General features: G+C 39.0%; 1 long non-coding RNA gene across 1 annotated transcript in view; it reads right to left on the bottom strand.

Annotated features, from left to right (window-relative positions):
• Positions 1-14,983: 14,983 nt before the first annotated feature.
• LOC142072889 (uncharacterized) overlaps positions 14,984-26,365 on the bottom strand; it is a 51,776-nt gene continuing 40,394 nt past the window's right edge. The window contains exons 3-4 of the long non-coding RNA XR_012669497.1: positions 20,760-20,825; positions 14,984-15,532 (exon numbers count right to left, since the gene is read on the bottom strand). This is a non-coding gene — a long non-coding RNA (uncharacterized LOC142072889). The remainder of the gene's footprint in view (positions 15,533-20,759; positions 20,826-26,365) is intronic.

Below are 26,365 nucleotides of genomic sequence, written 5' to 3'. Positions count from 1 at the left end.
ACTCGTAGGGACTGGCTCGACTGCTCAAGCACCAGAAAGAGGTCCTGGCTCACTGCATTCTCCCATTGCCGCCTCCTCTTTCTCAGCCAACATTTTGTCCTCAGGGTTCACGCTGGGGGCTCATGACCAATTCCTCCAAAGTATCTATGGGGCCCGTGGTGGTGAGGTTGCCGCTGAGGATCATATGCGGCTTTTTGTAAAAGTGGTATTCTCTGGCTCCACACCAGAGCGACTGTTAGCCTCCCTTGCCTTCTACTAGTATGTCTGCTGCAGCTCCTTGCCTTTCATGCAACACTGCAGTGGTCCCTCATGTAGCTCTTCTCCCCCATGGCCCCAGTGATTGCCTTGTAGATATCAATGTTTCTATGGCTAGATTAGAGCTGTGCTTTTATGGCCTCTTTTCCCCTCAGCTCCAGGAGTTCCCTTTCTATTCCAGGCAGGAGCAGTTGTGCTCTTTCCAGGCAACCACCTGTCACATATGCAGAAAAACCTGTAAAGCATGAATTGGACTCTTCAGCCATCTTAAGTCTCATCAATGACTTTCTCCCCTGGCAGATGTCATCCTCATCCTGAGGCATAGACAGGAGCGTGTCTGCAGCATGAAGCTGGCATGGTCAGCTGGGCAGTTGCTAGGTGAGATCTCCATGCTGAGCAAACAGGAAATGGAATTTCAAAAATTTTCAGGGCTTCAAAAGGAGAGGGGGCATGTTCCTGTAAACCTGGCTGCTGGGCAGCTGAGTTCTAAACCCTGACCAGTGCAGTCATGATGTAGCATTGTGGGATATCTCCTGGAGGCCACTAAAGTCAACATAAGTAATGCAGCATCTACACCGACACTGTGTATCCCTAAGTGCTATGCCTCTTGCAGAGGTGGAGTTAAGTAGTCGGTGTAGTGGGCAAGTTATGTCATCAGTAGCAACATTTTAGTGTAGACAGAGCTAAGTCGACATAAGATGCCTTGCACCGACCTAACTTCTGTACTGTAGACCACGCCTAGCTGTAAGACTGATTCCACATCAGATCTGAAAGCAGAAGGGGATAATTTGTAGCTGCTAAAAATAAAACAAAGGCATCCAAAAGGGTAGACATTCTGTCATAAGCTCAAGAGATTTTGATGCATATGAAGTTGAACATGAGCCCTAGTCCTGATTCAGGCTCAAAACTGAACTCTAGCCAACAGCTATTCTGTATCTACTTGCTACCATACTTCACTCCAGTACATGTAATATATAAATAAGTACAGACCCTCCAAGTTTCAACCAAAGCAAACGTTCTCTTTTAAAAATTGTCCTATTTCATTCCATCCAATCCCGTTTACTTTCTGGATTTCATGTTCTCATTCTGCAGCCCATGTTTTCACTTCTGTAGTCTCTTAGTCAGGTGCCCTATAATTCTTCTATCCTCCCAGGTTGCTGTACAGCTGTCATCCACAGTCATTCCTCTTCCGATGGGAACACTGGTTTACAGCATCTGAGGAGCTGTCCCTTTAAGTTACTGATGGGGCTCATGAGCCAGAGTACCTCCATAGAAATTAAGATAAGAATTTGGCCTGAAATATTCAACTCCTGATATAGTTAAAATGTTTATGCAAATACTACAATATTACATATAATATTCTATATTCACCTTTATTCCTATGGCACAGATTACTCCCCAAAACAAGTCCCTCCATTTGTGTTTAAATTATGTTTCAGTAGTGGGATGATTGCATTTAAATGGTTTTTATATATTGCTCAATAGAAAGTCATTTTCATCTCAGGTGGCAATATTCTTTTCTTTTTATGCCTCATAAGAAGGGAAGAGAAATAATAAAAAGGAGTTGTCAACTCTCTCCAATCACAGAGAAAGGTTTAGTTAAATAATCCATCATTAATATTCTTTTACATTTATCTATTCTTTACTTTGTCAATTAGTAGTGACACTTTGATGGCTAAATCTAACCCACTTGTGATTTCATTCATAAGGGCTACAAGTGAAGAACTGTGACCTCTTAATAAAGTACAGTAAAACCATATTTCTTTTAACAATGTACAAACTGTTTACCAAAATGCTTTGGACTAAACCATACAGTTGCAACGTTAAAATAACCATTGGAGGCAGAAAAAGAGAACCCTTCAAGAGACACATGTTTTCAGATAAGCTTTGAAAAGAGGAGGAGATTTGATGAGGTGGAGCAATACAAAGAGGCTGTTCCAAGAACTGCAGAGGAGACCACTCTCATACCAACAATTGCAAGACTGTAAAGGGTAGAGGATGGGAAAGAGACCAGTATTAGATGAGCAGAGAAAACAGGGAGAGGAGCAGAGAAAGACAAGGTCTGATGTGCCATGGATGGAAGGATATTATGAAGTGCTTTAAAAGCTAGTCAAGATCCTAAAGTCAACGTGGAACTGTTGATGATTTTTATATTATATATATATATGTAAATCAGGTGATGTTTATGACAAGGCAAGCAGGAGGATTCTGCTGGAGTCTGGAGAGCAGAGGATGGCTTAAAAAAAGAGGAGAATGGCAATTGCAGTAGTCAAAACAAGAGGAGAAATGGCTCAGAAGATATGAAATGGGGCAATAATATACACAGGCAGGGCCGTAGATGGTGACTCAAAAGTATCAAAATAGCATATAAAGGAGGCAAGAAAAAATAAGTTCAAGGATAATACCAAAGTTGTAGACAGATAAGACCTGCTCCTCTTGCTCAAGAGAACCACTTCTGCCTCTGAGACATTTAGCTAAAGGAATCTGAATGAAAGTAACAATTTAGCAAGTCAAGACAAGCAGAAATTGTACAGAAAAGAATGACAGCCAATAAATTGATCTGAACACTCCAGATGAGATTGTCAAAACCAAGTAGGTGATTTAGTGACATGACTTACATTAATTTCAAATGGGATTTGCATAGCTAAATCCCCTAGTTGTCTCTGAAAATCTCAACCCTGAATGTTGGCTATTGTTTTCCTCGAGATCTGCACTCAGTGGTCTAAAAATAAGCCCTGAATCTGAATACAATTCTGAGAAAGTTCGGAATCATTTCCAAACGCTGAGGCTTGAGACCTGTGTAGGTTGATTACCATCTCTGGAAAAGTGGAGGTTAAGGTTAAGGTTAAAAAGATGACAGAGTACAAAAGATGAACAGGTTAGTGAAGAAGGCCAAGATACAAATCTTGAGAGACTCAATAGGTAGGAGGATCTTGGTATAGAGATGGAAGCACAGACACAATAAGAACAGGTTGATAGACAAGAATGGAATCAGAACAAGGAGGTGAGATGGCGGGAGAGGTCCAGGGTGCAAAAGGCTGCTGTATGGAGTGTACAAAGACATATGCCTTGAATGATTAGTAATTATTTATTCTTCCTGGCCCTCAAAAATTAGAAAAGCTATTCACCTCTGTTTATCCCCAAATAGGAGCCATCTAGAAAGTAAAGACAATAAGAAAATGGCTCATACAAGTGAGGCAGTTTGTCTAAGGACCCATAGCTCGGCCAAGGCTGGGAGTTCTATTTCCCAAGAATAGAAATTAAAATGGCTAAAAGTATCATTAATCAGCAAGCCAGGAACCTCTCAATTTGTGTATTGATAAAAACTTTTCTCCCTCCCAACTTGCCTAGAAAGAACTCCAGTTTCCAAGCAGAGAAACACCCTGCTTTCCTATGCAAACTTGCCCATTGCCTACATCGAGATTTGGTTGGGGAAGCTGTGAATTAATCAAACTAGAAATAACTTGGCGTGAAATTGAAGGTCAAATAGGGCAAATTGCCTGTTACCCCTAAGGTATCCAAGCCACATGTTTTCATCCGAACTTATAAACTACACATTTGTCTGCCTTGTAAATCAATATACCACAGATGGTCTGTTTTGTCCTATTAGTATGTCTTTCACCCCAAATTAGAAGCTGCACATTTGCTTTCCTGGTAAGTCATTTCTGTCTCTCTCGCTGTGTATAGTATCTCTTGTTCTGTTGCAAGCGTAAACAACATGAAATACTTATGTAGAATCAAAAAATGTATGAAGTATGTCCATCAAGTTTGGAAAATAAGGGATTTTGTTGGTTTTCATTGTAACAATTGTGGCACTCTAAAGAGTAATAGGATTGTATGGCACAAAGAAGATGGAATGTTGAAAGATAAAAGCCATGGTATAATTTTGGATTATTAAAATAAATTTCTTAAAATGTGGGAACCAATTAACATGGACTAATGCTAAAATACAATTCTTGAAATGAATCAAAACAAAAAAAAGACTTAGATAAGAAAAGTATTGAAGAAATTTATTTACAAATGCCATCCACTTGTGGATACAGATGGAAGCAGCAGAGAAACAGAGAGCTGAAATCTGAGCAATAAATTGACATGTCCAATAGAAATCAGAAGACAGACCCCTACAACAAGCCCTGAAATCAGTGTACATAAAACTGAGGTCACCACATGGGACCTCAGAGTTTAGTGAACCCAATAGGAAGCTGAAGAAGTGCAACTGTTGCCTGGACCAACCATGTGGAAAGAATATTCCCACATTCCAGGATAAAAAGTGGTGAGATTTCCTTTCAAAGATTATTTTTCCCCTTCTATTCTTTAAATATAAGTAACGGTAGATTGTCTTGCTAAGTCTGCACGATCTAGTGAGACATCAAGTAACCATATTTTAGATTTTAACTCCTTTAGAAATCCAAGCAAATTGGCCAAAGATTTCAACCATAATTTTAAACAATTGCATTTTGATAATCTAAACTTGTTTCTTTTTGGATTAATCCATTCATATCTCAGGGACCGAATACTCAAAAATGCTTTAAAGACAAGTACCTCCTTCCTCCTTAGAGAAGCACTGGAAGGGTGATAAATGTGTTAGGTACTAAAAAAAAATGATATGTAATGAGGAATCTTGGTGATTTACATTTCTCCTCGATGTAACTGCTGAGGCTCAACCCTAATCATTATGGATATGATTTTGTTACAGTAAAATGAGAAAAAATTCACAGAACAGTCATGTTAAAAATGTACAAAATCAGGGTATGGTCACGACAACAAAAATGTGTAACAAGTTAAAAGTATTACAGTGTAATGCAGAGGCATTGACACTGACCCACAGGCTGGGTGAAGCCCAGACACATGGACATCTCTTAAAACCACTGAATCTGTGACCTCCATGACAGAATCATAGTCTTAATTATAGCCAGTATAGAATGGAGTCTTACGCTTATCCATTTGGCAAGCCTAGTTTGTTAGATTTCACCTTTAAAAATCTAATTGAGACCTGGGCAAATTTGTTTTAAAAAAAAAGTTACCCTCTTTCATGCTTGCACTGCACTGAGGTCAGAAAATGAGGAGGGAGAAAGTCTTCCCCTTTCTTCTGGTGAGAGCTATTAGCAACATGAAGAGGAGTGAATTCTCTGTTGTGGCCAAAGAACCCCCTGATTGAAAATGGTCAAGATTATTATTAAAGTGGTGGTTGGAGGAGGAGAGAAAGCTATTTTCGCTCACGCTTATGTAAGTCAGAAGAAAATGTCTCCAATACTGGTCTCCCCTGCCTGCAGGATAGGTCAGATACTTATCCACTACCATTGATGTCATCTACACATAGTCCCTAATTTCAGTTTCCTAGTGGACAGTGCTGCATTTTAGCTGAATACCATCTTATTACTAGTAGTCACAATTTTTTTTAGTTATTATTTTAAGATTAGGCCACATGATTTAAGTATTATAATCAGAATGCATGGAAATAATGAATTGGAAAATTTCACTTGCTTAGAGAATGGTACAAGGACAAGCGAGTCGAGTGAAGACTCATTTCATACAATACCCCTAGTAAAATCCTCAAACACTTTAATCTAAGTCATGGATGTTGTAGATACATCTGTCCTTATTCCTCATGTATGTATTCTTTTAAACCTAGAATTGTCTCTGTTCCAGTAGACACAGTGATAGCATTCTTTATCATGTTTACAATTCATAATAGTAGGTTTACCATACAACTCAACATAGAACACAGACTAATAGTTTTTTTCTCCCTTTGATGCCACCTCATATGTGCTAAATGTTTAATGAACATAAAAATGAAAGGTTTCAGAGTAACAGCCGTGTTAGTCTGTATTCGCAAAAAGAAAAGGAGTACTTGTGGCACCTTAGAGACTAACCAATTTATTTGAGCATGAGCTTTCGTCAGCTACAGCTCACTTCATCGGATGCATACCGTGGGGATGCATACCGTGGAAACAGTTTCCACAGTATGCATCCGATGAAGTGAGCTGTAGCTCACGAAAGCTCATGCTCAAATAAATTGGTTAGTCTCTAAGGTGCCACAAGTACTCCTTTTCTTTTTATAAAAATGAAAACGTGTCACTAAGTTCAAATAAAAAAGGAAAATTATATATTGTAGAAGATACTATATGATTCACATATAAAAGTGAACTTATACAATCCAAACTTCTTAAAGTATATTCCTTGTGGTTCACAATTTAAGGGGGTCTTTTCTACAGTAGTTTGAGTTAATTGGTTTTCAGTCAACTTTCAGGAAGTGTAAACAAACCCTTAAACATGCAAACTATGCTCTGTATATTAAGTCTTATTTGAACTAGGACAATTATCTAAAAATTGCTGCAGAGCATTCCCTATACATAGAAATTAAATTAATCTTTAATATGAGACTAAACTGCTGAAATGACTCAGTGCAGTTGCAAAAGAAGGCTATCATTCTGGGGTGTATTAACAGAAGAGTCACATGGAAGACACAGGATGCAAACCTACCACTCTGCTAGGCAGTGGTGAGGCCTCAGCCAGAGTATCCAATTTGGGTGCCACGCTTTAGGAAAGATGAAGAAATTGGAGAGAGTCCAGAGGAGAGCAATAAAAATGATAAAAGGTTTAAAAATCCTGACCTATGAGGAAAGGTTGAAAGAACTGGGCATGTTTAGTCTTGGGAAAAGAAGACTGAACAGGGACCTGCTAACTATCTTCAAATATGTTGAGGGCTGTTATAAAGAGGATGAGAAACAATTGTTCTCTATGTCCACTGAAGGTACAACAAGAAATAGGTTAGATACAACAAGAAATGGGTTAGATATTAGAAAAATCTTTCTAACTACCAGGATATTTAAACTCTGGAATAGCCTTCCAAAGGAGTGGAATCCCCATCATTTGGTGGTTAAGAACAGGTTACAAAATCCTAAGTCGGGGTGATCTGGGTTTACTTAGTCCTGCCTCAGTGCAAGAGGCTGGACTGGATAACTTTAAGCTCCCTTTCCAGCCCTACATTTCTGTGATTTATAGCACAGTTTCAGTGCAAACTTCTGTGCAAAAGAATCTAAATAAAGTAACAACTCCTGAAAATGATATTTAAGAGGACAAATGATTTACCTACCCTGTACTGTACTCTATTTGTGTATGAAATGAGTACTAGCATGTTGTTTTAACTTGTAAAATTATGTAGCCACTAAGCGACTCTGGTTCAAAGTCACACCGTGTGTTCACATTCTGATATTTGAATGTACAGCTTCCACCTTCCAGATTCATTTACAGTATGATTTAGGGAAATCTGGAGTGAAGTTAACTATAGGGGAAGAAAGGTTCTAAACTAGAGCTGACCAGAGGACAAGTATGTTTTACTGAGACTTTTGAGGTTACAAAGTTTCCTTTCATCCAGACTAGAACAGAAACAAAACCTTTTGAACATTCTCATGAAAAAGCGTGTTTTGGAGACACAGGTTCAAGTCCCTGCTCTGCCTGATTCAGAACAGAGATTTTCATCCCAAGTCAGATAGAGCAAGGTCTTGAACCCTAGTCTTCCACATCACAGGTTGGCACCCTAATCAGTCTGACCCAACAACCTTCCTGACAAAAAGTGTGTGGAAACTGATATGTTTTGGTGAAAATGTTCGACAAATCTCTAGTCCTAACTTCCTTCCTCCTTATCACTATGATCTCAAGGAGTCCAATGAAACATAAGATCCACCATACCACTCTTTAGTGCTTCATTAAATCTATCAGCATCATATGACTGATTTTCCAAATTGTGACCATCAAGTTCCCCTAACAGAGAAAAGAGGAGGAGGAAGGGGAAAGGGACCAGAGTGGAGACAGCATAGAGAAGAAACAAATATATCAGAGAACCAATCAAGGTGAAGGCAGAGAAGGGCACCTCATAAATCAAAGTTTAGTCATTTGTTCCTTATTTGGCAGGAGGGAGGTTTGGGATCTGGAAATTCTTCAAATTGTTCTGCTTGTGAGAGTCACAGCCTTATCCCCCAAACAAGAAAAAACACAATTTAATTAAAAATAGCAATTGCAGTTCAGTTTGTCTGTCTACAAAGAGGAAAAAAATTATCTCACAAGATGTTGAGAAAACGTTAATCTGTTAATTAAGTTCACAAGTGTGCAAGCAACATAAAGCCCTGACTGAGAAAAAGTAGTAATCAGAAAATCTGACAATGTTAGAAAACAAAATCCAAATGTAAGTGGAACAAGTACATAAACACCACAACTTTATACTTCAGATTTGGTGTCATCGCCAAATTCAAATCTGAGAAATTGCATTTGATCTGCCAAAATTCTTCATACAGTTTCATCTATATACATTATCCTTCATTTCTCCTCCCTTTCTCCTGGATGCTACTGGGTTGCAGAATCCAGCCCACAGCGTCCTTAAAGGTCTAAGAGTGTGACACCAATAGTAATTTTTTAGAAGAAACAAAGAATAATTTAGCCATACAAAACTGAAGGAAGAACTTATGCTGAGAAATTGTCAATACCTAAGTCACATATAGGCAAGATAGCAAGAGTAACAATCCTATTCTTACTAAGAACGTCACTGGATTTTGGTTCTTAGAGTTAAGGGTCTCATCTTAACATTTTTAACATTATTTGTACTACAGTAGCTTCTAGAGGTGGGGCCCCACTGTTGGGGTTACAATAAGGGTGGGGCCCCATTGTTCCAGATAGGTTCTTGCACATAGTAAGAGGCAGTCACTGTGCTCAAAGCCTTAAATAGATGAGACAGATGAAGGTTGGGAGAAAGGGAGATGACAAACTGAGATGGGGAAGAAAGATTGAGTAATTTGTCCAATGTCATAAGAAATCCATTGCAGATCCAGGAACTAAATCCAGATCTCCTGAGTTCCAGTGTAGCATCTTAACCACAAGCTTATCCTTTGTATCTTGTCAACTAACAGTCAGTACTCGTAGAAGTACAGTGCTCCCTTGAAATACGCTGGAGCATTTGTTCAGTGCGGGACTAACTGCCAGAGTAGCACCTAGTTAATCCTCCTCTCCTCATTCCAGAGAACCTGGGTTTTCCCTGGAGGACTCCTATGCCACTACTGACTAAATCAAATCCTGCTTAGCTTATAAAAAAGATCAGACAAGACAACAGCCGTGCATGATATTGCTGTAGGCAATTCAGTCATCTGCGTAAGGTTCTGATGCAGAAAGTTCTATATTAAGTTATATTCCAGTAACAATACTGAGGAAACAAAGCAGAACACTCCACTACATGTAGGCCGTGTGAAACATTTAACTCAAACTAAAACCAGGAGAATAGGAGTGTGGACATGAGAATGTGGGCTGAAGTAACTGGAAGAAGATAAACAATTAGATAAAAGGCATTAATCAGTGCATGTTCCCTGAACGCTTTATAACTCCGTCCACCTGCCTTCTCCCACAAAGAAAAAGGTAACCAAGCTAAATAAACAAATGAAAACAGTCAAACTTTACACTTTTATTCTACCCATTAGCATTTTGCATTCTTCTGCCTCTTGATTGGAAGCCCCAGAATGCGAATAAATTGTTGCCAATTAATGGATAACCTAACATTTTGGGTGTTGTGCAGTAAAATTTGTGCACAGCAAAACCTAACAGGCTTGCATATTTCCTGTCATACGCCTTACTGTAATAACAAATTGCCAAACATTTTAAGACACCTTATTAGTGTACTGAAGGGACACACAAGCTTCAAAAGGTTTAAATTTATCTGTCAAAAATTATGTCATTTCAAATAACTGAGTTACTACTAATGAACTAATATTTTAAAATAAAAATCTTCTGGGGGTATCTTATCCTACATTGCCTGCTTTTTTGATTCCCCTATGATGTCACTGCACTTATGCATTTAATAAACTACAATGAAATATAACTCTCCAGATAATAGAAGAATAAATCCAAATGAGAATTCTTGTCACTCTTTATAAAAATACAAATAAGCAAAGCATTTGGATCAAAGTCTATAGAGTGATGTGATATATATAAAATCTGTACTTAAATAAAAAAATAGATCTTCCTATATTCTAGCTGTTACAGAAAGTAGTTGAAAAAATCAAGAGTGAGACCTAGATCCAAAGCCCACAGAAGTTAATGGAAAGAGATCATTGCGTTTACTGGGCAGTAGTTAGACCTTGTAAGAACAGTGCAAATCTCTGTGGTTTTGATTTATTGGAATAAATGCAAAAAATTCACTTTGGTCAGTGGAAGTTTGCAACCACCCGATTTCTGCTATGCATTGGAATGAACTCAAAAACTTCAAAGCAAAACTCAGAAGAAATCATCATGCCTTGCCCCATCTGTATCCAAAATAATAAATCAGCCCAAGTTTGTTCAGAGCGAGGTGCAGGTTTCCAGAAACGTTTGGGAACCCTTGAGTTCTGGTCCAGCGTCAGCTGATGTCACTGGGAATCTTTCTTTTGAGTTCAAAAGGGTTTGAATCATGGCTTTTGGTTAACATTTAACAAAGCAGGCATGATTTTGTGGTTTGTAATGAAATTAAGTGTCACTTGGTTTTGAACTCCGTTATAAAAGTTTGCATGAGCATTGTCAGGATGGGTTCTATTGCTAGCACTGAGAATTATTTTACATCTGACCTTGGACAAATCACTCAACCTTCTTTTAATCTTTTTCCCTTTGGGAAAAGTGGATTAATATGTTCCTATTTCTCAGGAATACTCAGAGGCTTAATTAATGTTTATTAAATATATTGGAATCCTTAAATGAAGGATACTGCAAAGTAGTTTTGCATTTCTGCCAAAATAGTTTAAAAAATTAATGACTGTCCTCATGGAAAAAGGCAGGCAAAAGAAGATTTTGTTTCTTCTAAATTCACATACTTCTACACTAAGATCTAACAGATTAGAACAGGGCATACAACAATCTTCAGAAGTTCAAGAGCAGGAGCACGCCTGCTGGCACTTAGGATTTCAGCCCTGAGCCCTGGCAGGCATGCTCTGCTGAAGCAGCAAGGGGGCTGAAGCAGCAAGACCCCCTTCCCCACTGCCAGAGGTGACACATGGGAAGAGGCATGTGGGGTCACATGCCCCCCCTGATTTTTGCCAGGGTTTGCTGGCCCCACTCAGTCATGTGATTCTGCCAGGCCCAGCAAGCTGGGTGTGGTGGCCGGCTGTGGGCAGAGGCAGCGGCAAACAGCTGAGAGCTTCAGGGAGAGCGGCTGCTTTTAAGGCTGCTTCTCCCCACAGAACTAAAGCAGCAGCTCCCAGTTGTTTGCTGCGGCCTCTCCATGCAGAGCTATCACCTGGGAGCTGCCAGGAGGGGCCGCTGAAGGTAAGAGGGGGTGTGTGTGACTCCAGCTGTTTTGGGTCTGAACCTTTAAATTGTGTCCCCCAAATCTTAGCAGGCACCAGTTGTCTCTAGCAGAAGACCCTAGCCCCACCACACTGCCATAGGACAGAAGCCCTGAGCTCTCCCCCAAGTCTGGTAGGCAGAGAATGGGGAAGGGGTGGGGGAGCTCCACGAGCCACACTAACTATAAAAGAGCAGCATGCAGCTCATGAGCTGCAGTTTGGCCACCTCTGGATTAGAATGTCATTTTGCAGATTAAGTGACAGTTGATGTGGTGAAGACTCTCTTGTCAGATACTCGAATTTAGATGTAAGTAAGCCATGCTGCTGAAAATTTCGGAGCTGTGAATCAAGTTCAATATATGGGGGGAATGCAACAAATTACACATACAGCTAAAGAAATCATGTTCAAATCTTAAAGCTTTTACATTCAAGGTAGTCAGGATTTAAATCTAAATTTAGAAGTCCTCAGATCACAAGTGCTTGCCGTAGGTTAGGTGTGAAGACAAAAAGAGATGCTTAGTGCCATTTTCTTTAGGGCCAAGAAGGGGTCAGATTCTCAGAGGGTTTTCATCTTAAACCACCACAAAATTACTGAAAACAAAGTCTTACAAATCTCAGATGTGAGCAGTTTACGTCAGAAATGTATACTTTCACTAAGCAACAGGTTAAACAGTTCAAGGGCCTAAGAAAAATAATGAAATACTGTCGTGCTCAACACAGCATTTTACTTTACTAGACATGCGAGTAAAGCTTCAATAGAAAAGTTTATATAATTAAGTGATTTCACTGGACTGTCTGTCTCATGGAGTCTTCAATTCTACCATCCACACTGGGCCACTTCCCCAGTGGCTGGTAGGAAAATCCAGGCCCACCCTCTGCTCCAGAGACCCTAGCTCAGGGACCCTTGAAAATCAGCGGCTAAGGTTTGCTCCGTACCAAAGATTGCTGCCATTTTCCTGAGCCTTTTCCTATTTCACCTCTCTCAGGCTTCTGTTCCACCACTCTTCTAGGTAAACCTTTCTTTTGTAGCCTGAATCCCTGGGCTTCTCCTCTCCTCCCAGCTTTCCTTCTTTCCTCTGTATTACCCACAGAAAGGCTGCAGGCTTTGTCACTACAGCCACTTTCTGTTGCCATTCACTGTTCAAGCCCTGCCTGTTCCTTCTCAGCAAGGCTCCATCAATTAGGGGTTGCTTAGGAAACCTAATTTCCCTCAGATGTTGCCTATCAGGTTAACTGGCCTCTTTTGAGCCTCATTAACCATTTCCAGCATAGAGTGGGGTAACCACCCCATCACAAGCCTGCATTCTTACACTCCTGGAGGAATTCTGCGCCACTGCATGCATGCAGAATTCATGTCCCTCATAGATTTCTTTGCTTCTCCGCAGAAAAATGACTTTCTGACAGGGAAGCTGCAAGAGCATTCACACTCCACTCCCTAGCTGTGCAGATAAATCATTTCAGGCACCTGGAGCAGCCGGTGGAGAGGTAAATCACTGCAGGGCTGGGGACACCTACCCTGAGCCGGGATCAGTTGCTAGTCCTGGCTGGGTTGGAGGCAGGAGAGGACCCACACCCAGTAGCCTTTTGTCTTTTCAAAGTTTCTTTTTGAGGATGACAAAAAGGAGAGATGTGTGGAGTAGCCCATCTCCTCATTATTTAGGTCTAATTTCCAACACATCAATTTTAGCTCACTGATTTCTGGTTTTACGTGTATCAGAGGAACAGCCGTGTTAGTCTGTATTCGCAAAAAGAAAAGGAGTACTTGTGGCACCTTAGAGACTAACCAATTTATTTGAGCATGAGCTTTCGTGAGCTACAGCTCACTTCATCAGATGTTTACCGTGGAAACTGCAGCAGACTTTATATACACACAGAAATCATGAAACAATACCTCCTCCCACCCCACTGTCCTGCTGGTAATAGCTTATCTAAAGTGATCAGCAGGTGGGCCATTTCCAGCACAAATCCAGGTTTTCTCACCCTCCACCCCCCCACACAAATTCACTCTCCTGCTGGTGGTTCACCAAGCATGATCTTATTACAGTCCTTGAGTTATATCAGAAGGCCTTTTTGTTTGGACTATTTCAGTCTGTGTCTCACTTTTACACCTTTTCCCATCAACATTTACTATAGATTGTTGTGACTTATGAACTTTTACTCAATTTTTATAGTCAATCTCACAATTAGGGTAAATCTGTAGGCCCAATTATTACAACCGATCAATACCATTGTTAGGAGTTTTTGCTTCTAATATACTTTTAAAACTCCTCCTTACTGCACTTACCTCTGCTGGCCATAGATTTCTCCTTGTGTCCCTTTGCTTCCCTTATCAATTTTCTACAAGTATTAGCTTCTGATTTATATTCATTACTATCAACTTCCCCTTTCTTCGATTGGTATAATCAGGTTTTTAACCAATACAGCCTTCTTCCTCGATTCTTAAACAATTTCTAGTTATTCACATCGTTCTGATAAAATTCTTCTCTCAACTGATTTGGCTCAATTGTTTGCAAATTTGTGAAATTGGCCCTTTTAAAGCACCAAATATATACATTACTAGTCTGGGCTTTAGTCTGTTGCACATTATAAATGTGATCAAGTCCATTAATTTTTAGGTCTAATCAATTCCTCTATTTGTCAAGACAAGTTGTAATATAGAATTCCCCTCTGCTGGATGCAACATTTTTTGAGTTAGGAAATTGTTATCTATAATATTTAGAAATTCCAAAGATGTCTTAGAATTTATAGCCTGAGACCTCCAGCATGTGTTAGTCAAATTGAAGTACCTCATGATCAAGCAGCTTTATTTACTACACATTATAGATAGTGCGTAAGGAGCTGGTCATCCCATTCCCTAGTATGATTTGGTGGTCTGTAGCAGGCACCAATGTATACCCCATCATGTGCTTTATCTGTTAGGACACTGAATAAGCATTCAAGATAATTTTCTTTCAAGTTAACAGTGAAATGCCTTTTTTTAACATAGTGCCACTTCCTCTCCCCTTCTGCCCACTTGATCCTTCCTAAATTGGTTATAACCAGTCATTTTAACATTCCAATAATATGAATCATCCCACTCGATTTCAGTAATACCAACTAAATAAAATTGATGCTTATAAATGAGCAATTCCAATTCCTCTTGTTTGTTACCTAGGCTCCTAGCATTGGCGTATATGCAATTAGAGAATTTCTTCTCTTGTCCTTTGGTTCCTTAATTAATTTTGTTCTCAACAGCTCAATATTATGCTAAATGAGTACTCATATTGTCTCTCAAACTAATAACAAAAGGGGAGGGTAAACACCCTTGTGACTACCAGCCTATTCCTGAGGAGATGGGTTCCCCTTCTACTAAGGTGGATGCCATCCAAAACCCTTTATCCCCATAAAAGGTGGACAATGTTTCACAAAACTATACTACTTACCTAGCCAGTGATTCACTTCCAGAATCTTCTGCCTTCAGAAAGAATCTCAGAGAAGATCACTTGAACATTCTTCTTCAGCATGCTTCTTAGTTCCCTGAAGTCATCTATTATCTGTGATATGTCCTGCAATGCAGTGTCATTAGTGTTGCCATGAAGCATCACCAATAGATCCTTGCCACTCAACTTCAGAAGCCTATCCAAACAGAATGACATCTTGTGTCTTGGATGCAGAAAGACAGCATAGCTTCCTGCAGTCTATCTGTGCCTTGCAGAATGTTCTTTCCATTCTTCTGAGTACTGAATCCCAAATAAGCTTCCTTGGAGAGCAGGAGATCTTTGTGGGCAAACTTGATTTTCTCACAGGTTGGTCCAAGCTGCTATCCACAGGTGTGTATTGTACATCTCTCTATTCCCTTGACCATCTGGATCTTGAGAGATATTTTCTATAGTTTATAGATTGAGGACCTGGTATTGATTGGAAACGTCTGACTTTGTGGAATTCCTGGTGGTTCTATTCACTCCAGTGGCCACAGCCTGTCCATCTTCACCTGTCTCCAGCTATGAAATAGTGAAAAAAGAACAGAGAAATGAGGAGGAACTCAGTGAAAAAAGAATGGAGAAATGAGAAGGAACTTTGGAGATGCTAAGATTATTTACAATTATGAAGCTTAGCTAGAAATATTTAACCCTTTGAAGAGGTTTTGATTTATCCATAGCATCCTACTGGATGCTAAGATTAAGCCTGTCCAGAAGCCAAAGGTGGCAGACATTACTAGAACAAGCCAAGCCATCAGCTGAGGAATTTGCGATAAGATACCTAAAGGACTTTGGGACTGTGATGTAAGTGTGGAACCACACGGAAGCTTATTTCTCAAACCTTTATATCTTGAATAAATATATTGAAAGGTGTGAAAAGAGTGAGGGGGATCAAAGTCAGAGTAGCTGTTTTATGTGGTAATTTCCTATACAGAGTAATACAAGATCCGCTGACCAAAGTAGTCTGTAAAAATGTTTATGTTTATTAAATTCAGAAAGGCAATTACTGAAGCAGTGCAGTATAGCAGGATATTTAGAGAATAAGAAAACCTTCTTTAGAATAATGAGAAAGTCCTTCTGACCAAGAATGTATGTAGAAGCATCTGAATATTGTGAATTATGACCTGCGTGCCAAGAAGCGAGCCCAGGGCTTATCAAGGAACCTCTGATGGTCGCAGATGGAAAAGCTATTTGAGTGCTCGGCAAGGGGCATCATTGGGTCCTTAGACAAAAGTGCCAGACATTGTCAGTTTATTCTGGCAATCTGATTGTGTTACTAGACACACAGAGGACACATTCCTGCACATGCATACCCCAGCAGTTTAGGGAGTGGTTGAAGAACTAGAGAAAGTGCTTCCCAGAGTGGATATTCTAAAGGAAACCATAATATTGGACCAGAGGTCAGCTTCATCTCAACATTACTAAGAGGTGTATGACTTGGTTAGGGGCTGTCATAAATATAAAGGGAAGGGTAAACCCCTTTAAAATCCCTCCTGGCCAGAGGAAAACTCCTCTCACCTGTAAAGGGGTAAGAAGCTAAAGGTAACCTCGCTGGCACCTGACCAAAATGACCAATGAGGAGACAAGATACTTTCAAAAGCTGGGAGGAGGGAGAGAAACAAAGGGTCTGTGTCTGTCTATATGCTGCTTTTGCCGGGGATAGACCAGGAATGGAGTCTTAGAACTTTTAGTAAGTAATCAAGCTAGGGATGCGTTAGATTATGATTTCTTTAAATGGCTGAGAAAAGAACTGTGCTGAATAGAATGACTATTTCTGTCTGTGTGTCTTTTTTGTACCTTAAGGTTTTGCCTAGAGGGATTCTCTGTGTTTTGAATCTAATTACCCTGTAAGGTATCTACCATCCTGATTTTACAGGGGTGATTCCTTTACTTCTATTTACTTCTATTTCTATTAAAAGTCTTCTTGTAAGAAAACTGAATGCTTTTTCATTGTTCTCAGATCCAAGGGTTTGGGTCTGTGGTCACCTATGCAAATTGGTGAGGATTTTTACCAAACCTTTCCCAGGAAGTGGGGTGCAAGGGTTGGGAGGATTTTGGGGGGAAAGACATGTCCAAACTACGTTTCCCAGTAAACCCAGTTAGAGTTTGGTGGTGGCAGTGGATATTCCAAGGACAAAGGATAAAATTAATTTGTACCTTGGGGAAGTTTTAACCTAAGCTGGTAAAAGTAAGCTTAGGAGGTTTTCATGCAGGTCCCCACATCTGTACCCTAGAGTTCAGAGTGGGGGAGGAACCTTGACAGGGGCGATTTTTAAAACTGTGCCAAACCATTCCCAAGATGATGGGCTGGAAAAATATTAATCAGACCTTGAAAAAATATGCTTAAAAATCGGCTCAGGACAATCATAAGAACTGAAATAAAAGTGATACTGACCTCCTAATGTCTACATATACAACAGTAGCTCATGCATGCACATGTTCACCTTTTGAATTATTATATTGCTTTCACCCCATGGGATTCCTTGGATATTATTAGGGAAAAAATGGGAAGTGGGATACTAGCAGGGCCAGAACCTCACAGTAAAAATGTACGTTCTGGAAATTAGAAATTTGTTCAGCTTATTGAGTTGGCAAAGAATCTAACACTAGCCCAGAAAAACCAGAAGGTATGGTATTGCAGGACAGGGAAATTAAGTGCAGCCAAGAGCTTCCCAGCAGCAAAAATAAGGTGAGGTAAACTGGCAGAGACCATATAAAGTAATGAAGTGTACAGGGCATGTACATTATGTAATTTCTGTGCATAATAAATAAGAGTGAAAATATTATGTAAACTTATTAAAAGGGTAGAATGAATCCCCGGGAGGTCAGAAAGATTATTTTATGGTGTATGCAAGTATGCCAGGGTATGCTGCAGGAAAAATAGATGTCCGAATTCCTAGGAATTCATACCCAGAATAAATTGATCTATGTATAGCACGGGGATCTGGATCTGTTACAATAACTCAGGTGTGCCTTTTCGAGAGCCCTAGGGCATACAAAAGTATTTACTCACAAAGTGAAACCTGAGGGTCAAACCCATACAGCAGTGATCCATAAATACCTGAAAGGCTGATTCCTTTGGTGGAGAAGAAAGAAAACACTTTCTAGACTAAGGTGATAGAATCTTCTGCATATTCGCAGGGAGAATCAGTGGCAGGTATAGCACATTAAACTACCTTTAACTTTCTTTTATTAACCTGACTGGATTTCAAGAACACCATATCCTTTTCACCACAGTTTCCCAATGAGTCCTCATTACAATATTTTTGTGGTTTTACAGTCACATATTTTCTATTTAAAACATTCAATGTTTTTGTTCCTCCTGTTTGCATGAATGACCCAATCAAATAAGAGGGAAAACTGACAATTCATGCAGTGTTGTCAGAGGTACAAAGTAAATAAAAGGAAAAATATTTTTCTCTATTTTCAGTTTATTTTAAGTGTCATTTGTAAAACCAAATTTCCAGGAAGAAGTGTGATTTTGAAGCTATGTTATTTTTAATGGAACAATTGTCATAGGCAATTATTTAGAATGCTGAACAAACAGGTAGGCTTCCTAAGTGAGAGGTTTTTTGTTTGTTTTTGCTTGAAATCTTGAACTAAAAAAATCTCATTAAATGAAGGCAGTTATGCTTGGTATTTCAACATTTGTGGGGAAGTGCCCAGGAAACTCTATATTTAATTTTTTTCTCATCTCCCCATAATCTCCCTTGCTGTGGGCCTGGGTTCTGAGCCACTGCCTCAGTGGTATTGTTGGTTTGAACTTACAAGTCTTCCAAAACTATAAGTCTTGGATCTGCACTGCCAGGCAGGAAATACACATATCTTTGTTTCTGCGAAGAAAGCCAAGATGTGTGGGGTTCTGTACATTAGTAGAATGCCAATGTTGGTATTCTCCTTAAGCTCAAAAAGGGATAGATTTTAGGGTCTTTACTATCCCAAGAAAACTGTGGCTAGAGTATTTGAAGAATTTTCAAAATCTGATTAGTCACCCCCCCACACACACACACTTCATATCTAACAGTAATATGAAGTTGGGGACACCCCCACCTTTTTTTTGTGGATTATGGAGAAATCATGATTACAATGAAAAGCAAGTCTCTTCCTTAGCTGTGAAGCTAGGACCTCTCCATGGTAAGAATTGACCAGAAACTTCATCATTATTAAAACCAAACCCAAGCTTTTCATCAGAGTTTGAAGAATGTTGATGAATTTTATTTTGTTTTTCATTTTCAGCTGCATGTCTTAGTTTAAGGGGGACTGGCAAAGACACGAACACACATAAGTGATTCCATTCCTATATTTGCAGCCAGGTACAAATCAGAACATCCTGGTAATCTGGTAAAACAGCCTGATCTTGTGCAATTTCATCCCTGATTTCAGGACCAACAAGGAGTATATTAGCATCCAAGAAAAGATTGATGAGGGCAACTGTCATGACTGGAGAAGAGGATCGAGAGTCAGAAGATCTAGGTTATATTTCTTGCTATGCTAAAACTGCCTTAATAACTTTGGGCAAATTACATAATCTGTGCTTCTGCATCCACTCCTGTAAAATGGGGACAATAACCAAGGACTTGTAGACCATGTTTATTAATGTTTGTGAAATGCTTTGATATAGTTGAATAAAAGACTCAGGATGAGGAAAATAAATCAGATATTTCACGAAGTGTTAAGGTACTTGAGCCTCCAAACATTTTGGGGTTCACATGCTATTGTTAGTGGATATGTTGAGGGATGGCTTCACCTTCTTCAGTGTTTTCAGAATATAGGTCAAGGCAGTACTTTGCTTGCTTACTAAACCTGACATTTTCTCTCCCATATTTTACAGCAGGTACGTTTTGTGTTTCTTTGGTAAAGCACCTTACAGAAAAACAGGTCTTGCCAATATGCCATGCTGCTGTCATTAGATATGTTTTCGACAATCACTGCATTCATTACTCAAGTTCTATAAGTGTGCTTGAATGTATAAGCTGCTTAAAATTTGTTTACCAATTCATTTGACCTTCGAGGATATACCGTACTTTTTCTAGTCCTCTTACTCCTTCTAACTAAGAAACCATAAAGGGCATGTCCTAGCAGTAACAATCATAGAAAATTGGCAGAACATTTTGTACTGTTCATGCTAATTTCAGGAGAATTCTTGTATTTCCACAGTAAAACAGTATTTTTATTTTGAGTAATTTAAATTTATTTTATTGATTTGTTTTTATTAAAAAACTCCTATCCAAGTCACTGCCAGCACATTATTTATATTCCAATAGATATATGCAAAATTGTAATAGATCAATATCTACTAAACTCCCAAATCATTATAAATAAAATTTTCCCCCACTCATCCCATTTACATTCCCAAACACGCCACCTCATCAGAAATAGCTCTTCATCTCTGCCCTAAAAAAACCCAACAACATAAAAAACCCAACTCTAGAAAGCACCAGAGCAATGGCTAGTGGAGTAAATTAAAAACTTGAAGACCCATCACTGAAAGAGACCTGCTGCTAGTAGCACCTTCCATCTAAACCAAAGTTAGCAGTGTGGAATTGGATGTAAGGCACATCCACCTTCACTGGATTGTAAGGTTTCTGGCAAGGAGTTTCAGTTACTGTATGTTTCTACAGTGCCTAGTAAATGGGGCCCCAAACTGGTGTGACCCTAAACGCTAACATAATATATGTGTTAAATCATAATGGCACACGTTCCAGGCATTTTGTTATGCAGTACAGTGGATGCAGTCACCAGTACTCACCAGTTTTGCTCTGCCATTCTATGAAATGAATCATCTTTCTCTTTTCAAATGCTTTTCATGGTGAGTCTGTGGGGGGAGGGAAGAAATTACCCCTGTTCTCTGAGTCCAGTACACTTAAGCAGATGGGACTATACATATGGATGAAATCATTAATTAAGATTGAATATGTAAAATTCCCCATGCATTACAGCCTCCCTATAATTAAAGGAGATTTAACCAAGCTACAGAAATATAAATACTATGAGAGACAACCCAAAATATCAACAAGTCAACTTTGTATGTGTTAAGCTAAAACACATTTTGAAAAAGTAGACTTCGGCTATAATTTTTTTTCAGCACAATAGTAACAGCAGCATAACGATGTTACCCACAAACAAATAATAAATTTAAGAATTATTTCCTATCATTTTTACATGTTAAAATATATATTTGGATTTCACTCTACCTATCATACTAACTAAAATGATCACTTGTCACTACCTTTTAAAATGGTAAGAATGTGGTAAAAAGTATTTAGATTCTCATGCAAGCTAAAGATAAAAATATTTAAAATACCATCTGAGCTAAACCAGGTTTTAGAGAGGAAAAATGAAACTGTGAGCTTTAAAATTTCAACTATGCTAGTGACCCTCAAAGCCTTGCTGGCAAAAGTTAAGAAGCAAATTTAGCCTTTAACCCAGGCATAGTCATTAAAATCATCTTGTGGAGCCTCAAAATATATTTTTTCTCATAACAATCTGTACCTTAATTATGCGTAGCCCTTGTAGTTGCTCTTCCATTTACCTCACCTCATAATGATGATTAATTACATCTTAGCTCCTGCTTCTGTGAGATTTCCAAACATTTGCATTAGTTTGTGTGTATACTCTAAAACAGCACTGTGTCTGAACTGCTGATCTGATATCAGTGTATTTAATTATGGGCCTACAACCTGCAATGGGATACATATGAGCGCAAGATCCACAGGTACATGTCATACTGAAGGATCAGAACCCATATTTTTATTGATATAGAACAGAGTTAACATGTTCAGCATCGAGTATCATAGGTTCTAGATGTGAGGTCACACACAAGATGATGGGAATCCATCTTAAAAACACACCCTAGGTTTATTGTAGTCATGTGAAATACTGAAAATGAAGCACTTCTGGAAGAGTCCAGAAGATTGCAGTACATAATTATAACTTCTCTCTCTAGACATTATAAATCAACCTACTGAATGCTATTGTAGGGATATAATTCTATATGATAGTTTAAAAGTTTTCTAGAAAGGATACTATCGAATTCTATACATTTTAAAATATTTATGATAGAACACCATTTAATTTCTTTAGAACAGCAGTTCTCAAACTGTGGGTCGGGACCCCAAAGTGGGTCATGTCCCTGTTTTAATGGGGTTGCCAGGGCTGGCTTAGACTTACTGGGGCCCAGGGCTGAATCCCGAGTCCCACTGCCCAGGGCCGGAGGGCTTCAGCCCTGGGTGGCGGAGCTCAGGTTACAGGTCCCCTACCTGGGCCTGAAGCCCTTGGGCTTTGCACACAACACGCCCCCTTGAGTGGAGCTCAGGCTTTGGATTTGGTCCCCCAACGCAGGGCAGCAGGGCTTGGGAGGGCTCAGGCTTCAGTCCCACTGACAACAAAATGGACTTCACAACCCTAGGAAGAAAGGGCAATGAAGTTTGAGAACCCCTGCTTTAGAACCCTATTGAAATTTCATTTGACTTTTTCCACAAGATAAAATTATTAGTGATCAGTTACCAAATGAACAAGAAAACACTCAGATAATTCTTTTCTGTTTCATTACAAACTGCAAGAAAATTCAGCCCTGAGAGAGGAATTCAGTATAACACTTAAAATGTAAATAAGAGCTTATTAAGATCACAAAAACCCTTCTTAAACATGTTGAAATGCTTTCAAACCTGTTCCTGGCCAGTTAAAAAGACAATTTTAAGATTGCTTTCTTTAGGCTAAATGGATCTCATCAAATAGTAGCCTATTTAATTGATGACAAACTTCTCCTCAACTAAGCAGAAACAAATGATTTAAGGTTCTGCATCTGCTTCTACCATAAAGCTGGAGAATTTAAACATGATTTTGCTGCAAAGTTTGTAAGCTGATCTCTCTTCTAGCACTAAACTCTTACAGACTGGCAGCTTTTGTTTGATGACGACTCTCCTGGGACGAGGAGAAATTGTGCAGATTCTTTAACCTGGGTGGTGGGTTGAGATATCTGGGAGTGAATGACTTTGCAGCTCAGTACTTTGACAGCAGAATTTCTCTTTGGAATTATGGCAAGAATGGAGATGAACAAAGTCTTCATGAACAATTGAGTGAAAAGCACCATCAGACTCCAGAGAGGGAAACAATTTTAGATAGAATTTTCAAGTCCATGTAGCTTAGCAGTTTTTTCTAGCCTCACCATCAGATAAGGAGGAACAGGCCACCATTCTATGAAAACCGTGGGATATGACAAACTAGTACTGTTGCACATGTAAGCAGTTGCCACTTATCATCCCCCAAAGAATTCATGGATATTATATAACAAGAAAAGTAAGAGGGATAAACCATGGGGGCAGGATGGAGATGAATGGAGTAATTATCTTTTTGTGTAATGGTTTTATATAGGTGGTCCGATGCCAACCTCAGCTACACACTCTGCCACCTCACTTAAATTAAATAGAATGTCAACTAGGGTTCCTTTTGGTCCATGGAATATACTTAGGCCCTTAATAAAATTGTGCTTACTCTAAATGCTGAGCTCTTTATAGAATTAAAGGAACATATTACTGGCATCATCCCCTAACTAAAGTCACCATTACCTCATTTTCTGGTGTCTTTATTACAGGTATGATGGTAGGGAAGGAAGTAGAAGGAGTATCAGAGTGGAACAGTTTTCTTCACACCATTACATAAAAGCTTTAACCCCCGCCCCCAAACAAAACAAAAACAAAATGAACAAACAAATCAAACAATTGCTTCCCATTTAGATAGTTAGTATGTTTACCACCAGTAGAGCTAGTCAGGACATTATTTTACAAAGCATTTTTTCCAATCAAAATATGCAGTTTCATAGAGACATTGATTTTAACAGAAAGGTTTCTGAGGTCCAGTGTGCACTCTCTGGTCACTTAGAATTGTGATGGAGCATTCATTTTCAGATGGAAAACAGGTTTTCAATTTGAGTCTCTCTCTCTGTTTCACAAAAATGTTTGAAAGATTTTGTTCTAATGCTGAATGAAAACAAATTTTGAAATCTTGAAAGTTGTTATGAAATGGAATTGTCATTCTCTTGCTAGCTGTAGTTACCATGATGAATATCATGGTGCTATAAGATTTTCTAGTTTCTGACGTCACTTGGAATGAATATGTCAGGACTGGTTTGAAAAACTTCTTACTGACCGAGTCAGCTTGTAATAACAATTTCATTATATTTAAATCAGTCACTGTGTTGCGTGCCTCAAGGGAGTGGGAGGGGCATAGCACTAGATGAAATATTTCAGCTGTAACTTTTCCCACTGCAAATGAAGATTCAACAATGAAACATTTCACAAATTCCTGTCAGTTTTGCCAAAATTGTTCTTTTAGAAGAAATTCCACCCCTCAAAATTCTGAAAAATCGAAACTTCGTTTGGTGTACCCAATGAAATATTTTAATTTTTCAGTTTGAAGTGTTTTTAAAATGAATTTAAAAATGTTTTGGAAATGTTCTAAATACAATGAAACATGAAATATTTTGTTCTGACAAAACTGAAATTTGATCCAAAACCTTTTTTTTTCTTTTTTTTTTTACTTTTTCAATTTGCCAGAAGTTTCTGAAGTTTTCATTTTTGGTCCTGCCCAAAGTGAATTATTTTGAGTTTCTGGAATTGTCAACAAAAATAATATAAACCCCATTATCTACCCAGCTCTAGAAGAGAACTTGTTATTAAAACTATTATGGTATTTAAAGATATAGTGGGATATTTTCAAAGACCCAAATGGGTGCTAAACACTTAACTGCCTGTGAAAGCATCCTCCATAAAAGCTTCTCTAAGCTTTGTATAAAGCAATTTGTCAAGGATATCCCATATTTAACTGTATTCCCTCTCTTTCATGTTCTTATGTAGAACTTTCAGTATTAAAAAAAATGTAAAAACAAAACTCTTCTAGCATGAAGGAAACAATTCAACCTGGAAGTTTTGCACTCAATAGGCAATAAGCCACAGCTGTATTCAGTGTGAACATGTAAAATTTTCACCATAAATTTTCACCATACTTGTATCTGATTGGGCACTTGGCCACCACTTATATTCAGAAAGTTTTACAGTACAGCTTTGGAATTCTACAAACCAGTGGATACCTACACCAGAGAGATAGTGAAAGATGGGAGTTAACACAGAAAGGCTGTAGAGTGGTATAATAGAGCAAGGATGGCCTGGGGCACTACTGGAACAGTGGTATTTATTGTAAGCAGTCTACCAATGATTCATGGTACTCTTCAAAAGGGTGTTCTTTCTTGTGTGTGAGCAGGTCTGTTTGTATTGCACAACTGGAACTTGGCTGCTCTGGAACTTCCAGACAATCCTGGATCTTGTGTATGGTCCCTGTTTGGATCCACTGCCCCCTCTGACAGCTTTGGTTGGAATAGACTACTTTTACCAGGTGCAAAGTGAATGCTGTAGTTATAATTGCTGCTGAAGCAGAGTTAGAAAGGTAATAGGAGGAACAAATGTGGCCAAGACAGCAATGATAGGAGACAGCCTAAGACTTCTAATCCACTGTCTCCCCAAAATAAATTCTGAATCTCATGAGTAATGGAATGGGTGAAAGCTTGTGCTTGGTTGATCCCCTGCTAAGAAAACAAAAATGTGGCAGTTTTATCTGTCACCTGTTTCCTAGGCAGAGGTGACACAAACATAACAAGTGTGTAGGACTCCATGCATGTGTAAATAAAGAATAAATCGGATTTTGAAGGTTAATGTGTCCTTTAAATAAGTTGCAGAATTTGGATGATCTCTTCCCTTTTGGTTTATATTGATGGTGCTATCTCCCAGCTATTATGATGGATAAGCATGCTAAAGGAGTAATCATCCATGTAAATTTGTCTGACATCCTCATGAAGTGAGAATAGGCAGGCAAAGCAAGCTTCTGCTTCCAATAAAAGAACAAAAAAAGATATTAGAGCAGTACATTTGTCAGTAGTAAGGCACAGACAGCGTAAGCTGTAAAAACCTCAAAGAGATAAATTCAGCAGTGCTTCATCAAGAAAGAAATCCCACTGAGGACAGTCAGAGTTTTGTTTGATGAAGAACTGCAGAATTTGTCCCACAGATATGAGAAAAGAAGATGAGGTTATAGCTGTTTATTTCACATTATCATAGAATCATAAAAGATTAGGGTTTGACGAGACCTCAGGAGGTCATCTATTCCAACCCCCTGCTCAAGCAGGGGTCACCCCAACTATATCATCCCAGCCAGGGCTTTGTCAAGCTGGGCCTTAAAAACCTCTAAGGATGGAGGTTATACCACCTCCCTAGGTAACGCATTCCAGTGCTTCACCACCCTCCTAGTGAAATAGTTTTCCCTAATATCCAACCTAGACCTCCCCCACTGCAACTTGAGACCATT

The sequence above is a fragment of the Caretta caretta genome, chromosome 7, assembly GCF_965140235.1.
Source record: "Caretta caretta isolate rCarCar2 chromosome 7, rCarCar1.hap1, whole genome shotgun sequence".
Taxonomy (NCBI): Eukaryota; Metazoa; Chordata; order Testudines; family Cheloniidae; genus Caretta; species Caretta caretta.
This window is presented reverse-complemented; position numbering and strand designations above follow the sequence as displayed.